Raw genomic sequence first — 17,440 nt, forward strand, 5'->3', positions numbered from 1 at the left:
ACACTACTCAGACTTCTGCCCTTGATAGTGTACTCGTTCATCCCGTTGGTTCTGCCAAAATGGACGACTATGCATTTATCCGCGTTGAAGTCCATCTGCCACTTCTCCGCCCAGTCCTGCATCCTATCTATGTCCTGCTGCAACTTTTGCCATCCTTCCAGACCATCCACAACACCACCGACCTTGGTGTCATCAGCGAACTTACTTACCCATCCCTCCACTTCCTCATCCAGGTCATTTATGAAAATGACAAACAACAAGGGTCCCAGAACAGATCCTTGAGGCACTCCGCTGGTGACTGACCTCCATTCAGAAAAAGCCCCATCCACAACCACTCTCTGCCTTCTGCAGGCAAGCCAGTTCTGAATCCACAAGGCCAAAGGCCCTTGGATCCCATGCCCTCTCACCTTCTCAAGAAGTCTTGCATGGGGGACCTTATCAAACGCCTTGCTGAAGTCCATGTACACTACGTCCACGGCACTTCCTTCATCAATGTGTTCAGTCACATTATCGAAGAACTCAACTAGGCTTGTAAAGCACGACCTGCCCTTGACAAATCCATGCTGACTATTCCTGATCATGTCAAACCTCTCCAAATGTTCGTAAATCTTGTCCCTCAGAAGCCTCTCCATCAGCTTACCAACCACAGAGGTCAGACTCACCGGTCGGTAATTTCCCGGGCTATCTCTGTTCCCTTTCTTGAAAATAGGAACTACATCCGCAATCCTCCGGAACCTCTCCCGTCTCCATTGACGACGCAAAGATCATCGCCAGGGGCTCTGCAATCTCTTCCCTCGCCTCCCACAGTATCCTGGGGTACATCCCATCTGGTCCAGGCGACTTATCTACCTTGATAGAATTCAAAAGTTCCAATACATCCTCCTCCTTAATATTCACGTACTCAATCTTTTCCATCTGCTGCAAATCCATAACAAAATCTCCCAGATCAGCTTCCACTGTGAATACTGAGGCGAAGTACTCGTTAAGCACTTCTGCCATTTCTTCTGGTTCCACACAAACCTTTCCCCCCTCACCTTTTATAGGTCCTATCCCTTCTCTTCTTATCCTTTTACCTTTCACATATTTATAGAAGGCTTTGGGATTCTCCTTAATCTTACCCGCCAAGGTCTTCTCATGACCCCTTCTGGCTCTCCTAATTTCCCTTTTAAGTTCCTTCCTACAATCCTTATACTCCTCAAGATCTTTAACCTCTCCTAATTCCCTGAACCTCTTGTACACCTTCCTTTTCCTCCTGACTAGGTTCAACACAGCCTTTGTGCACCACGGTTCCCACGACCTACCAAAACCCCCTTGTCTCATCGGAACGTTGTCATTCAGAGCTCCAGACACACATTCCTTGAATATCTGCCACCTTCCTTAGGTACTTTTCCCTAAGAACGCCTCCTTTCAGTTTATTTGTCCAAGTAACTTCCTGACTTCTTCGTCTTCTTCGTATCTCCCCTTACCCCAGACAAACACCTTCCTAGCCTGCCTGATCCTATCTCGTTCCAATGCAATTGTGAAGGAGATAGAATTATGGTCACCATTTCCAAGATGCTCTCCTACCGAAAGATCCATCACCTGCCCTGGTTCATTTGCCAGTACCAGGTCAAGTACAGCCTCTCCCCTCGTAGGCTTATCCACATACTGTGTCAGGAAACCTTCCTGAACACACCTAACAAACTCCTCCCCATCCAAACCCCTTACCCTAGGGATATTCCAGTCGATGTTTGGGAAATTGAAGTCTCCCATCATGACAACTCTGTTATTAAAACATCTGTCCAGAATCTGTTTCCCTATTTGCACTTCAACTTCCCTGTCACTATTGGGCGGCCTATAGAATACACCCAGCAAAGTTTTCGACCCTTTGCTGTTTGTAACTTCCACCCACAGAGATTCTGTAGACAGTCCCTCCACAACATCCTCTTTCTCTGCAGCCATGACACTGTCCCTGATCAACAGTGCCACTCCACCACCCCTTCTGCCACCCTCCCTGTCCTTCCTGAAGCACCTGAAGCACCCAGTCCTGTCCCTGAGACATCCAAGTCTCCGTAATGGCCACCACATCACAATCCCAAACAGCAATCCACGCCCTAAGCTCATCTACCTTATTCACTACACTCCTTGCATTAAAATATATACACTTCAGCCCCTCAGTCTGGGCATTTCCCATCTCCACCGCCTGTCTAACCTCCCTCCCATACTGCCTGCGGTCCTCCCCTACCTGGGAGCGAACCCCCTCCGTCCCAGTTTCCCCATCACAGTTCCCTCCCCCCATCCTTTCTAGTTTAAAGTCCCCCCGGTAGCCTTAGCCAGTCTTCCCGCCAAGATATTAGTCCCCCTGGTATTTAAGTGCCACCCGTCCTTACTATACAGGTCCCAACTACCCCTAAAGAGGTCCCAGTGATCTAGGAACCGAAATCCCTGCCCTCTACACCAGTCCCTCAGCCACGCATTCACCCTCCACCTCATTTCATTTCTTCCCTCATTCTCCCGTGGCACAGGCAGCAATCCTGAGATTACTACCTTCGCTTTTCTCTTCCTCAGCTGCCTACCCAGTTCCCTATAGTCCCTTTTCACGAGTGCCTCCCTCTTCTTACCTACATCAGTAGTACCTATATGTACTACAACCTCTGGTTCCTCACCCTCCCCTTTCAGGATGTCTGGGACCCGCCCAGAGACATCCCGGATCCCAGCCTCAGGGAGACAAACCACCATCCGCGACTCCCTTCTACGTCCACAAAAACGCCTGTCTGCGCCCCTCACTGTGGCGTCCCCTATTAACACTACCTTTCTGCTTCCCTTTTTGATTTTTTTGGCTCACTGGCTCAGCTCCAGAGACCTGGCCACCGGGGTTCTTTTCAGGATGGCACTAGTGGTGTTCCACAGGGACCAGTGTTGGACCACAACTTTTCGCTATATACATTAATGATCTGGAAGATAGAACTGAGGGCGTGGTTGCTAAATTTGCAGATGCTACAAAGATATGGAGAGGGACAGATACTGTTGAGGAAATGGGGAGACTACAGAATGACTTGGACAGGCTATGAAAGTGGACAAAGAAATACCAGATAGAATACAATGTGCACTTTGGTAGCAAGAATAGATGCATAGACTATTTTCTAAATGGGGAAAGGTTTTGGAAATCTGAAGCACAAAGAGACTTGGGAGTCCTGGTTCAGGACTCAAGGTTTACACGCAGATTCAGTTGGCAGTTAGGAAGACAAATTCAATGTTAGCATTCATTTCTAGAGAGCAAGAATACAAGAGCAGGGATGTACTGCTGAGGTTGTATAATTTGATTTATTATTGTCACATGTATTAGTGTACAGTGAAAAGTATTGTTTCTTCTATGCTATATAGACAAAGCATACAGTTCATAGAGAAGGAAGGAAGTGTAGAATGTAGTGTTATAGTCATAGCTAGTGTGTAGAGAAAGATCAACTTAGTCTGACAGCAGAGAAGAAGCTGTCCTTGAGTTGGTTGGTACGTGACCTCAGTCTTTTGTATTCTTTTTCCTGATGGAAGAAGGTGAGATAGTGTATGTCTGGGGTGCGTGGGGTCCTTTAATTATGTTTTTTTTTCAGAGGCAATGGGAAGTGCAGACAGAATCAATGATGGGAGGCTGATTTGCGTGATGGATTGAGCTACATTCATGACCTTTTTGTAGTTTCTTGTGAGCTTGGTAGGGCTCCTGCTCTGCCCAAAACATGATATAACTAGAAAAAATGCATTCTATAGTACATTTGTAAACTCCGAGGTCTGGCTCTGGTCAGATCACGTTTAGAATATTGTGAGCAGTTTTGGACCCCATATCTGGGTTGGGCTTGGAGGGGGTCAAGAGGAGGTTCACAGGAATGAAGGATCTGTCATTTGAGGAGAGGCCTCCAGAATACTGAGAGGCCTAGATAGTGGATGTGCAGAGAATGTTTCCACAAGTGAGAGAGACTAGAACGCGAGGGTACAACCTCAGAATGAAGGGATGCTTCTTTAAAACTGAGATGAGGAGGAATTTCTTCTGCCAGAGGGTGGAGAATCTGCATTGCCACAGAGAGGTGTGGAGGCCAGGTCATTGAGTGCCTTTTAAGACAGGTCCTTGATCAAGAAGGGGTTGAAGGGGAGAAGACGTGAGAATCGTATTGGCTATGATTGAATGGTGGAACTCACTCAATAGGCTGGCTTAATTCTGCTCCTGTACCTTGTAGTCAATGCAGGCATTGTGGAAACATGAATTGCCGTGTATAGATGTTACGAGTACAGTGGAATCTTGGAAGTTGGACAACATGAAAAATAAATCTTGGACCACACTTGCTGCCCACCTACGTAAGACTATATCAAAATTAAATGTTGTTAGGGAGCATCACTTTATCACACACAGTTCCATGCTCTGTTGTAATAAATACCAATATTCCACTAGCTAATTCAATTACCTTTTGTAATTGTGCATAAGATTTAGTGATTTCTGTGCACTTGACACTCAAATTCCTTTGTTCTTCCACAGTTAATGGTAGGGTGTTGGGGAGCATTTTGGAGCAAAAAGGGTACAGGTTCGTAACTCCTTTGAAAATGGAATCACAGGTGGGCAGAGTGGTGAAGAATGCATTCGACACGTTTGGTTTCATTGGTCAGAACATTGAATACAGGAGTTGGGACGTCTTGTTAAAGTTGTACAAAACATTGGTAAGGCCACAGTTCTGGTCGCCCTATTATAGAAAGGATATTATTAAACTAGAAAGAGTGCAGAAAAGATTTATTAGGATGCTACCAGGACTTGATGGTTTGAGTTGAGGAGAGGCTGGATAGGCTGAGTCCCGTAAAAAGTCTGACAACACCAGGTTTACTATCAAATAAATCGGTTGGACTTAAACCTGACCTCGACTGGACTTGTTTGCCTAAACTGAGTCCCTGCAGTTTTCTGCACTTTTGTGGCTGCTAGGATGGCTTGAGCTTTCATGCTTTCAGAATTGGTTGAGCGTACAAGGGTGCAGAGATATTATTCTGGATAACAGCCTTATCTATGTCCATTTTGCAACTCCCTCCTATTAGATCCTGCTTCCTCAAAATAACCCTCAACATAACATATTAACACATCACTGATTTGCAGGAGCACGGACTTGACAAGAGCATTAAACTGATAGTGGCCCCGTCTGTTCGTTCGTTCCTTCCTTCCTTCCTATCCCTGAGGCTGACACGAGCATCTCAGACCAGCTGTTTCTTGAGTTATAGACCCTGTCATGGGGATACAGGTGGGAGTTTCTGATGTAGATGATCTTGACGTGATCATGTCTTCCAAGGCAGACTACAGAGTTTTAATTTCGCATATCAGTACCTGCACATCAGATGTAAAACACTGGAGTTACTTCATAGTCGGCATCGTAAAAACATGATGCCAATTGCCTTCAGCAACATCCAAGCCAAAAGCATCCTATTAAAAAGCAAAGGGGCTGAAGCCTGCTTTCTTTTCTTATCAGAAGAGAGCTGGCTCTTGTGAATAGCAATTCATTTTCCTCTTTTTCCATTATTGCTTGCTCTATTCATTTGGGTCTCTGTATCAGGCAGTTCACTTTTCTCCATGTCGGTCTTTAAATCCTGTAAGATGTGTTTCTTAACTAATACTTACAGGATATAAATGCATGCTGTCCATCTTCAGAGAAAGCTTTTCATGTTACCTTTGCATGAACCTCCAATCCAAGATGCTTCACATGAGTTTCATAAAGCAAAATTTAACTCTATCACATATTAACCAGAAGCTTGGTCAAAGAGATTTAGAGAGGGTATTCCAGACTTAAGGCCCTGGCAACTGATGGTGTAGCATTAAAATCAGGATGCCCAAAACAGTAGAATTAGTGGAGCCCAGATATCTTGGAGGGTTGTAGGGCTGGAAGAGATTAGCATTGGGGAGGGATTTGGAAACCAGGTTAGAATTTTAAAATCGGCATTGCCTTTTTTTCCTTCCATTTGTCCATCTGTCCAGTTATCATGGGTGTCAGTGGCAAGGCTGTTTGTTATCTACCTGTAATTGCTCTTGGAAAGATAAGTGGTGAGCTGTTTTTTTTTGAACCACTGCAGATGTAGCTATTAGGGAACTCCAAGCCTTTGACCCAGTGCCAGTGAAGAAATGTGATATATTCCCAAGTCAGAATGCTGTTTGAAAGGAGGGGGTTCTTGTGCACCTGCTGCCTTTGTTCTTCTAGGTGGTGGAAGTTGCAGGTTTGAAAGATACTTTGTTGAAACATTGAGCTGCTGCAGTGCGTATTGTAGCTGGTGCAAGGATAGATTTGTGGGGATACCAGAATAATGGTGTGGAAGTGGGAAGAGATAACTGCCCTCCTGTGGATGCATAGTGAAATCTCCATCGTTACTCCAGTTTTCATGAGGCCTTGAACACTTAAACGTTTCTTAGGTGTATGTCTCCTGTGAGCAGCTTTTGTGCCATAGGTGCCATGTTCAGACCACTGGTGCCATTACATTCTGCAAACTGGCACTTCAACAACCTGCAGCTAGAGGACAAGATTTTCCACGACATCCCTTCTGGGCTCACTAGAGAAAGAAGCAGCAAATCTTCCCATCCCTGAAGTTATCATGGAACTTGGGCAAGGCTTGCATCTCTTTTCTGTCAGAAGTGTGTGAGGGGGTTGATGAGGTGGAAATCCAGGGCTGAGAGGTTAAAGCAGGCAGTCCTGCTTTGGTCAGACTGAGGACCCAACACTGTGTAAGATGCATGAAATGTGCTGAGGGACCTACAACCTGTTGGGTTCCAAGGTATGTACATGAGGTCATGGATTTGGACCATGGCTTGCCCTGCTTCTACTCAGTGGGTGAAAGGGAGGAGTGAGGCATGGAAGAAGATCCTTAAGCTACTGCCTGACAATGGATTCCTTGTCTTGGATCTATAGAGAATTGGGCTGGGTGGCACAGTGGTTAGCACTGCTGCCTCAGCATCAGGGACATGGGTTCGATTCCTGGCTTGGGTCGCTGTCTACATGGAGTTTGCACGTTCTCCTGGTGTCTGCATGGGTTTCTTCCTGGTACTCGGGTTCCCTCTCAGAATCTGAAAGAAGTGCTGGTTAGGTACATGGCCATGCTAAATTCTCCCTCAATTCTCCTGAACAGGTTCTGGAGTGTGGTGATTGGGGATTTTCACAGCAACTTCATTGTAGTATTAATGTAAGCCTACTTGTGACTGACTAACTTTAACTTTAAACGCAAGCCGAATCCTATGCTCTTTTGTGGATCTGTCCTGAGTTTTATGGGAGAACCTGCTGCTGGTGGTCACAGGATGCCTAAAAGCTCATTACTCCGCTTAGCTTGGTGGAGTTGACTAGTGCCTTGGACTAACTCTTGAAGTGTGGCTGGATGGGTGACAGTGGAGCCCATCAGGATGTTCTTTAACATCCTGGGGAATGGGAATGACTAAACGCAGGTCCTGGAAGAAGGTTTAGTGACTGGGCCATTAATGTCCTGCTGTTTGAGAGGGTATTTCTGCCATTTAAGAATTGGCATCTGGTTCCCTTCTCAGCACCATTAAAGATTTTTGCTAAGCAGTATCATTTTGCTTAGCAGATGAGAGGACTCTTGCTAAATTGACCAGAATCGGTGACATGCTAGAGGAGAGGGGACTGGATTTTATCAGTAGAACTTGTGCATCATGCAATGGTGGATGTCACAACCAAAGCCTTTGAAAATGGCCCCAATTGTTCTGGAGGTGGCTCAATGATGTAAACCCACTCCTCAAGCTTTTGGTTGCTCTTGGCGTGGAAGTAACAAACAGTACCAGCTCAGGATTGGTAAAGAGGAGGTGGGAAGTTTTCAATGTAGATGGGAAAAGTAATTTACATGGTAATAGGACCTTTTGCCTGGATAAAGTGATGGCAGAAACAAGTATCATGCTTTTATAAGCAAAACGTGGAGTTTTCTGCTTTAGCATATCTGGTAGGTCTTTGAAATTTATTCTGCTTTGCAACCTTGTCCTTGGCATTGACCGACTTGGTTGCTTGATAAATCCATGAACTCTTCACAGAATGTAGTGCCCATCCAAGGGAAACATGTTCTTTTCTGATTTGTTTGCCAACATTATCGTGCTTCAAAAGGAAAATTGGGACACTCCCACACTTTTAACTACTTATTAACATCATGATGAATTAGAAATCAGTTGTTTCTGCTCTTGTGGTAAGGATGTTGCAATGTCCCTTTTTAGTGGAAGAATGTATTGCCATCAGTGGGTGAGCTGCCAAACCTAAGCACTATTTATATGTGCAGCTCGCCCACAATACATAATTGAAGAACCACCTGGAAATTCAGTGCTCCTCTTAGATGCTTATCTTGCTGTTTGAAGTGGGTAGGTTAAAACCAGTTGTTAGATCAAGGCCTCTCAACCTCAGTGGTAGATACTTAGTTTCCACAGGGCAGGGTTTATAACACAAGTGGAAAATTATTTGTGTATTGGTGTTTTAATATTAGCCTGATTTCCTATTCTGAAGGTTGAAGATCATTCTACCTAATTTACAGCTGCTTCCTGGTTTTCACTCAGTTGATATCTGTTTAATTGCAGTTCACGCCGGTGCCATGAGAAGAATGTGCTTTGATCTGTAGTATGTTTATTTTGCAACAGTTAACGCTCCTAAATTTGTGCCCCTTTTGTGTGCTCCTACAGTGTCTGGAGGATGCGGAATGAAGAAGTTAGATATTTTGCCTGGTAAGTTTCTTTCCTCAAATTATCTATTTACCACTATACCTCCAGGGATGATGACTTGGTGAGGTTCACATTGATTGGTTTAGGAGTTTCACATTGCTTTCAGGTCATACTGAGCTGATGTAACCTGTAAGAAAAGAGAGAAGTTGCATTTCTATAACCGTCACTCATGACCTGTATTGGGACATCCTTGAAGTATTTTTGAATTGTAGTCACTATTGCAATACAGCAGCCAATTTATACACAGCAAGTCCCACAAACATCAATGAGATATTAATTAAACTCTTCCTTTTAGTAATATTTAAGGGATAAATATTGGCCAGTGCTCCAAGGAGAAGTTCCTTCCTCTGCTTTGAATAGTATGATAGATATTTTATGACCCCCAAGAAGGCATATTTGTATTTGAAAAGCAGCAAGTCCAACAGTGCAATACTTGAAAGTACTTTGAAGATTATATGCTGGACTTTCTGTGCTGGGAATTTGAAGTCATAGTCTTCTGACTCCAGTAAGAGTGCAGCCCCTAAGTGGAACCTTGTATAGCATGGAAGTAGGCCTTTTTTTTGATTGCCTATCTACAGCATCAATAACTTGGATTGTAATGTAATAAAATGTCCCAATATTTCACAGGAGCATTATAACACTGAGCCATAAAAAAGCTTGGTCAAAGAATCCTTTTTAAGGAGTGTGTTAAAGGAGGAAGTGGGAGATATCAGGAGGAATTCCAGAGCTTAGTGTATAGGTAATTGAAGACCCAGATATCAATGGTGTAGTTGGGGAGACTAGAAGTAGCAGTGCACAGTACTGAGGATGGTTGTAGGGCCTGGGCAGATTAGAGGTGGGGCATGGGGAGGCCATGGAGGAATGTAAAAACAAGAGTGGTAATATTAAATGCGAGACTTTATCTGGCTGGCGTCAATGTAGGTTAGTGAGAATAGGACTAAGTGGATGGGACATGGGCAACAAAGTTTTATAGTCTGAGGGGTAGAATTTGGAATAGACAGATCCAGAGATAATACAGGTATGAATGAGATGAGGCAGAGAATAGGGACAGGCAATGTTATGGATGTGGAAGTGGGAAGTATTTGTGCCAAAAGGTATTCTGAAATTCATCTCTGGGTCAAATATGGCACCAAGATTATGAACATATTAGTTTAGGTCCAGATAATTGTCCAGAAGGATGGAGTTTGGAGCTGGGGCCCAAAAATGGCTTCTGTCTCCCAATATTTATTTGGAGGAAACTTTTACTTGCGCAGTACTGTATGTCAGATAAGTAGTTTGATAATTTGGCAACAGTAGAGGATTCAAGAGAGATGGTGGTAGTTAGAGGAAACTGAGAACTATAGTCTTTGCATGGTTGGGGGGGGAGGGGGGCAACATGTAGATGAAAAATAAGAGGGAACCAAGGACAGAGCCTTGGGGAACACCAACAGTGATGTGAAAGTAGAAAAAGAACCTGCTGAGGTACTCATGACGTTTTCAGGCGTGTGCACAGACTGTGGCTTTCCAAGAAGCTGACAAGTTGAAGTTGTGTGTAGTGATAGGGCTAAAGATCCTGTAGGATGGGTAATCTCATTTTACTAAATCTTTATGGGTAAAATATTTCTTGTGTTTCAACTTACATTTTAAGCAGTGTAATTTATTGCATCAGAACTTTACCAATCCTTTATTTAAACCATTTTTTGTAAATTAGGATAAATATTTTGGTTTGCACTGAATGTATCACTGCAATTCAACAAATAAGAGAAACTATTCTTATCTAAGTTCGTGACTCATTTATTGAATGTGGGCATTACTGTCAAAGGCCTTCAGTTATTGCCCTCCCTGGTTGCCCCTTGCATAGGGCTGTTAGGAATTGGTCACATTGCTGAAGATTTGGAACTTCATTTAGACTGGACCAGGTAAGGATGGCAAATTTTTTTTCCAAGTAGGCATCAGTCCCAATCAGTTAGGCTTTTCATCAGTCTGGTAGTTACATGGGGGTTGCTATCACTGTTAGCAATCTACTTATTAATCTCCCCAGCTTCCAGGGTGGGATTTGAACTTGCATCTCTTGGTTCATTCGATCAGGCTTCTGGATCACTTTCAATAGATTTCAATCTTGTGGCCTGATTCTCGAATAAAGAACATGTACTCCTTGCCAAGTTGCTAGTGGTTTGGACCTAAGTCTGTGTTCTACATCACTACTGTAATAAAATCTGAACATTCTGAGAGTTTGAATTTGGTTGAAATCTGGGCTGTGCATTTTGAATGTTTAAGTTTAATTTCAAGCTGGCAAATTTAAATATTTTCCTGTAAATAGATGTGTCAAATTGTGATGCAGCATGCCCAGTTTTCAGTAATTTTGCAATATCTGGAATATAAAATTTAGGCAAATGAGAAGCCATTCTGAACCACCAATAGTGTTGGAAAAAACACCTGAATTGCTGCATCTGGCTGTTTTCACAGCCTTTCTTCTACTCCCTCAAATGCCAGATTCCCCCATTACTAATAGATCTGTCTGACAGTAGTTGAGCTGCTAAAATCTGAGTCAGGCAGCCTCATTAAACATTATGATTTCTGACTCACCTTGGGTAGAGCAGTAGCCTAATCTGAGGACGTTAAATGGTGCTTGCCTGATTCCCAACCTGCCCCAGTTAAATTGGAAGTGGATGCATTCCCACGCTTTTGCCAACCCTTTTTCCACCCCTGCCTTTTCAAAGAAATCATAGAAACCCTACAGCACAAAGAGGCCATTCGGCCCATCAAGTCTTCACCGAACACAGTTACTAATCCCTCTAACCTACACATCTCAGGACACTAAGGGCAATTTTAGCATGGCCAATCAACCGCACCCACACATCTTTGGACTGTGGGAGGAAACCGGAGCACCCAAACGAAACCCACGCAGACATGAGTGTGCAAACTCCATGCAGACAGTGACTGAAGCCAGGAATTGAACCCAAGTCTCTGGAGCTGTGAAGCAGCAGTGCTAACCACTGTGCTACCGTGCTGCCTCACTTTTTTAAAAAAAATCCAAAAGAAATTTTCACAGTAGTTAATTTCTGTAAGTTGAAGTAGAGGAAATAGTTAAAGCTCCATCTAATTTTAAAGTCAGTTAGACTCTCAATTTTTAAGTTGTTTTGCATTCATGAGAATTTTACCTTGTAAATCTATTAACTATTAAAGTGAAGTCACTTGGTAAATTGAACTGTATAAGGATGTCATACTATAGTTCTCTGCACTCGTTCCAAATAAAAATGGACAAGTTGCGTTGACACATGTCCCTTTTTGTTCTGAGTTTAATGAAACTGGATCACGTTCCATAGTTACTGGAAGCACTTGTATTTTATGTGTAAATGTTATGTTAAAAGATGCATTGTGTACAATTTCAAAGTTTATGTAGGATTGAAAATGTTGAGGTTACTCAACTGTTAAATATTAACAAAAAAATGTGAAGAGAATGTTTTTCAAAGGTTACACAATCACTTTTACAAGGATTTCAGTTTTTGCATAGATTGCAGTTTTTCATTTAAGGATTGGGTTGTGTGGTACTTCAAGTCTGCACTTCCTAATGTGTGTAGGTTAAGCTCTAAAATCTAGAGCAATAGTCTAACCTGAGGATGTCTAATTATATAATAATTTTCCAGATCTTAGCAAGAAATGTACCATAGTGGGTTATTTGTTTAATGTCAGCTGCACTAATTTAAATACATTGAATAAAGATGTTGATTCATAAAAACCTGAAACTGAGTTATTGGAAACTAATCTGCAGTTACTTATGCACATAACAAGGTATGTTCAAGGTAGCAAACTATGCATTATTTTTATTATCTAAACCATTAATAGCATTGGCTAGTTAAATTTTTGCAATTTATTATTTTTCAGATGCCTGCAAAATAGAAACAAGCCTTTAACGAGTTCCATTACGACTGCCTGCATCAAGTACGTAATTTTAACTTTCTTCCTGTTTGCAGACCAACTGTTGAATTATATCTGAGTGCTTGTGATTCAATTCACGCTATACCTCCTCTGCTATCTTACTGAATTCCAGGAGGATCTGTTATTTTGGAATTTGTTACAGGTTGTTTCAAAGATACATGTCAGGCAGCCTCTCCAAATATAGTCCCTGCTCTTGTTCTGCTTCAGTAACATTAGTCATTGTGACACCAATTCTAAATTTAAAAGCTTTTCTGCAATATCTGCAAGCATTCTGACTTGCCAAAAATTACCACCTTTCACCACACTATGGAGTTGTTGTGGTTTGCTGCTTTTCATTACAGTTACACTGGATAGTAAGATCTGTCTCAAATTAAACCATGGGAACCTCCTGTGACCACTTTTGAGCTAGCTGAAAATGAATTGGAATACCTTACTAGTTAATTCACACTAAGTTTATCTGCTGCAAAACATCCTAATAAAGGATGAGCATTATAATAATTTTCTTCTGAGTCTGCATAATCCAGGCAGTTATTATCTTTTCAGTTATTGAACAATTTTTCAGGCTCTTAACCTATTTGCACATGTAGTTTCATGCTGTTTTGCAAATGATCATATAGATCAGGCTCAAACAGGCATGTGTGTGATGTTTCCATATGTAGATTTTTAGTTTCAGGTGCTCAGTATGGTCCACGTAGAGTTCGTTTTGTGCCGTTTCTATTTGGTTTTGTATGGCAGTGCTGATACCTTTAGCTCTACATTGATAAATTAGTCTTTTTTTTGACAGTTCTCCTTTAAAAGTGTCAAAGTAACATCTGGTGCGTCAGCCTGTTTGAAATCTACAAAAGTGTGTGAGTGGATTTGCAACATTGATACAGCAAATTCCGTAAATGTGTGCATCCTATCTTTTTAGCATCATGTACTTGCATGTAAGTATATAATTGGGTGTGCAAGGGTATTGTTTTTCTTGTATTGCAAATAATACAGTTGAGGAATAGAAATGCAATGGGAAATTTTGTTTGCCTTCAATTTGTGTTGTGAAGCATTTAAATTGGACAAAGTGGCACTGATTTGATTCATGTAATTTGGCCTTTTTCTTTTGTGGTGTATGTCATTTTACACTTTAGAACCATCTTTGCTGTTAGATAACCTTAAGACCAAGAAGCTCTGCACTTATGGACTGATCAATGTGATCAGGGCTGATCAAGGCTAGTAAATCCTGGTTCTCAAGTTAATATAATTTGATATGTTTAAATGATATATCAATATTGCAGCAGCACATCACTATCATGTTCAGGATTACTTGTGCAACATGTTAAAAACAAGCATTCTCCAGATAACCTTTTGTCTAAGGACAATGTGTGCTCACGTGACAACCAAATCCCTCAATCCTTTCACTGTATCTAAATTGTCATGCTGTTTGTCCAACATTCAATACTGCTGAGCAGCAAGTTCCTCCAGCTAAGTGTTAGAGAAATAAGTTTCCAGTCCATACTACAAATTTTGTTTAATGGCCAGCAACTCCCTCTCGATAAAATGAGACAACTAGACTATTTACAGTCTTGGTGTCATATTGACCTCAGGATAAATATCTGACCACATAGATACACCCCCACCAAGGCTGCCTTCATGACAATGCCTGGCTCCACTCTTGTCTCAACTCATCTGCGAAGTCCTCATCTTTGCCTTTGTTGTCTCTTTATTTAACTTCTTGTTAAATGGCCCCACATGCTATGCTTCATAATAAACTAGATGTTGTCCAATAACCATGTTCCTATTTTCCCCTATATTTGGGACCTTGAATTGATTGAAGGTATCACACTCTGATTTTATTTCTTGAGATTGTGTTTCCTGATTTTTTCCCCCATGTTTGAGACCACATTCTGAAATTCTGCCTTTTTCTAAGAAGGTCACAATCACTGAGTTCAATACCTTTTTTGGTGTAGGTCAAATATAGGACTTGGGAGATGGGCAAATAGACAAAATGGTCTACAACGTTGGTTCTTTTTCAAGTAATTATGGCTGTTTCCTTGTAGGTTAAATTATACAGATTTTAATGAATTTGTTGTGTGAGGGAGTTGACTTTCTTCAATCTTAATTTGTGAGGCTGCTCGCTTCTTTAGACACACTTGGTGTAAACTTAGCCAACTAACAACCAAATCATTAAAACAAAACTATCAGTTTAACATTGACGCTAAGTTTTAGTGACCTACCTCTTACCTGGTACAATTTAGTATGCACTGGAACTTTGAAGAGAATATCAATATTAAATTGCAATTGTACTTTAAAATATTTATATTCATATAATAAACTGCACTGCTGTTTGAAATATTTGCATGCCATTAGGGATAACCAAAAAGGTAGGTAAGGGCAGTGCAATCAACGTTATCTACATAGAATTTAGCAAGGCCTTTGACAAGGTACTGCATGATAGGATGTTGCATAAGGTTAAATCTTACAGGTTCTAGGGTGAGGTAGTCAGCTGGATACAAAATTAGCATGATATCAGAGAACAGGAGATGGATGTAGAGGGGTGTCTTTCAAACTGGAGGCCTGTGGTTAGTAGTACCTCAGAGATCAGTGCTGGGTCCACTGTTTGTCATTTATATTAATGATTTGGATGTGAATTTAGTAAGTTTGCAGATGACACCAAGATTGGTTGCATAGTGGACTGTGAAGAAGGTTATCTAGGATTGCAATGGGATCTTGATCAATTGGGCCAGTGGGCTGATGGAGTTTAATTTAGATAAATGTAAGGTGATGCATTTTGGTAGATTGAATTGGGGAAGGACCTACTCGGTTAATGGTTGGGCATTGGGGAGAGTTAGAGAACAAATAAATCTCAAGAGTACGGGTTCAGAGCTCCTTAAGTGGAGTCATAGGTGGTGTTGAAGAAGGCACCTCGCATGCTTGGTTTCATTGGTCACAACACTGAATACAGGAGTTGGGACTTCTTGTTGAAGTTGTACAAGAAATTGGTATGGTCACTCTTGGAATACCGTGTACAGTTCTGGTCACCACCTGTATTTTAAAAAGGATATTATTAAACTAGAAAGAGTGCAGAAAAGATTGACTAGGATGCCACTAGGATTTGATGGATTGAGTTATAAGGAGAGGCTGGATAGACTGGGACTTTTTTCCCTGGAGCGTAGAAGGCTGAGGGGTGATCTTATCGAGGTCCATAAAATAATGTGGGGCATAGATCAGCTAGATAGTCAATATCTCTTCCCAAAGGTAGGGGGCATAGGTTTAAGGGGAGAGATACAAAAGGATCTAGAAGGGCACTTTTTTCAGAGGGTGGTGTGTTTGGAATGAACTGCCAAGGGCAATAGTACAGCAGGTAACATTTTGTCTTTTAAAAAACATTGAGACAGTTACATGGGTAAGATGGGTATAGAGATATTTGGGACTAGCTCAGTGGTAAACACTGGGCAGCATGGACAAGTTGGGCCAAAGGGCCTGTTTCCATGCTGTAAACTTCTGTGACCAGAGTATTGCATTGTGCAGTTTTAAGTAGCCATTTATGATTGAATCTAAATGTTGGCCAGTTGTGTACGTTCATGGGCGAATGGGACTAAAAGAATACAGAAATGCAAATTTGGAACTGCACTAATTGCATGACCCTATTGTGGAATACCACCTCCATTCTGTCCACAAGCAGACCCTGAGCTTGCATTTTCATTCTACCTTGGTCACTCATTACCATTTTCCTTCCTTGGCCTGCTGCACCATTCTAGTAAAGATCTTACGCAAGCTCAAGAAGCAACAGCTCACCTTCAACTGTGGTTTAAAGCCGAGCAAGTTCAACATTGGGCTCAACAATTTTGGACTGTAATGTCTCCACTTGTTTTGCTTTCAGTCACAGCAGTTCTTTATTTTGCCATTCACACCCAATCTGGACAAATCTTTAGTTTCTTTACTACAGCATTACCACTTGCTTTGCTTTTTGTACCATTAAATCTTTTGTCAGTTAATCTCTCCCACCCTTTACCCTATCATTAGCCTTCCCTTTTGTTCTTCCTTGGCCCTTCTCCTTTTCAGTGGCCTGAAATCTATTACATTTCTATCTTCTATCAGTTCTGAAGCAAGGCCCTTGACCTGAAATGCTAACTGTTTTTCTCTGTTCACAGATGCTGCCAGTCTTCCTAATTATTTCCAGCATTTTCTATATTTAATTCAAGAGCCTTGAATGGTTCAGCTGATTTTGTATAACATGCACATTTCCCTCCTCATCCCAATAGTTATGATTGTAAAACACACAACTTGTTTTTATTAGCGAATGAAGCCATATTTAGCTATTGTGCCTTTATTTTAAACTGAAAGCATGCAATCATTATCCCATTTGCACAAAACTATTATTTTCTATCCCTATAATCTTTGGCTTCATAGTGATATATAATGCAAGATATTTTATCCTAAATTTTAAGTTCCATGTTTTTATTTGGCACTTTCTACTTATTTTAGTAAGAATGGATTCAAAAATGTAGTTAATCAATACAGAATGCTAACTTAACTCCATGTATGGTGTCCCAAAGTGCAATGTGACTTCAGAAAGTTTAGTTTTGAATACTTACATCTATCTAAGATAGAGGTGAGGAGGAATTTCTTCTGATGGTTATTTGGCTTTGGAATTCTCATCTGGAGAGAGAGAAGTGAGGGTCAGGTCATTGAATATATTCAAGGCTGAGCCAGACACAATTTGATCTACAAAGGAGTTGATGGTTATGCAGAGTAGACAGTAAGATTACAATCATATCAGCTATGAAGGAAGGGGTAGTATCTCCCATAGGCAGATCCACCACTCTTTGGAGTGGCTCATTCTGCATTGACCTT

The 17,440-nt window shown here is 41.6% G+C and overlaps 1 protein-coding gene across 3 annotated transcripts in view; it reads left to right on the plus strand.

Moving 5' to 3' along the window:
* LOC145347778 (guanine nucleotide-binding protein G(I)/G(S)/G(O) subunit gamma-12) overlaps positions 1–17,440 on the plus strand; it is a 119,513-nt gene that overhangs the window by 10,365 nt on the left and 91,708 nt on the right. For all 3 annotated transcript variants that reach the window (XM_080195577.1, XM_080195576.1, XM_080195578.1), the window contains exons 2-3: positions 8,654–8,695; positions 12,557–12,613. The gene's annotated coding sequence lies outside the window, so the exon portion shown is untranslated. The remainder of the gene's footprint in view (positions 1–8,653; positions 8,696–12,556; positions 12,614–17,440) is intronic.

The sequence above is a fragment of the Carcharhinus amblyrhynchos genome, chromosome 9, assembly GCF_965287045.1.
Source record: "Carcharhinus amblyrhynchos chromosome 9, sCarAmb.v2.hapA, whole genome shotgun sequence".
NCBI lineage: Eukaryota > Metazoa > Chordata > Chondrichthyes > Carcharhiniformes > Carcharhinidae > Carcharhinus > Carcharhinus amblyrhynchos.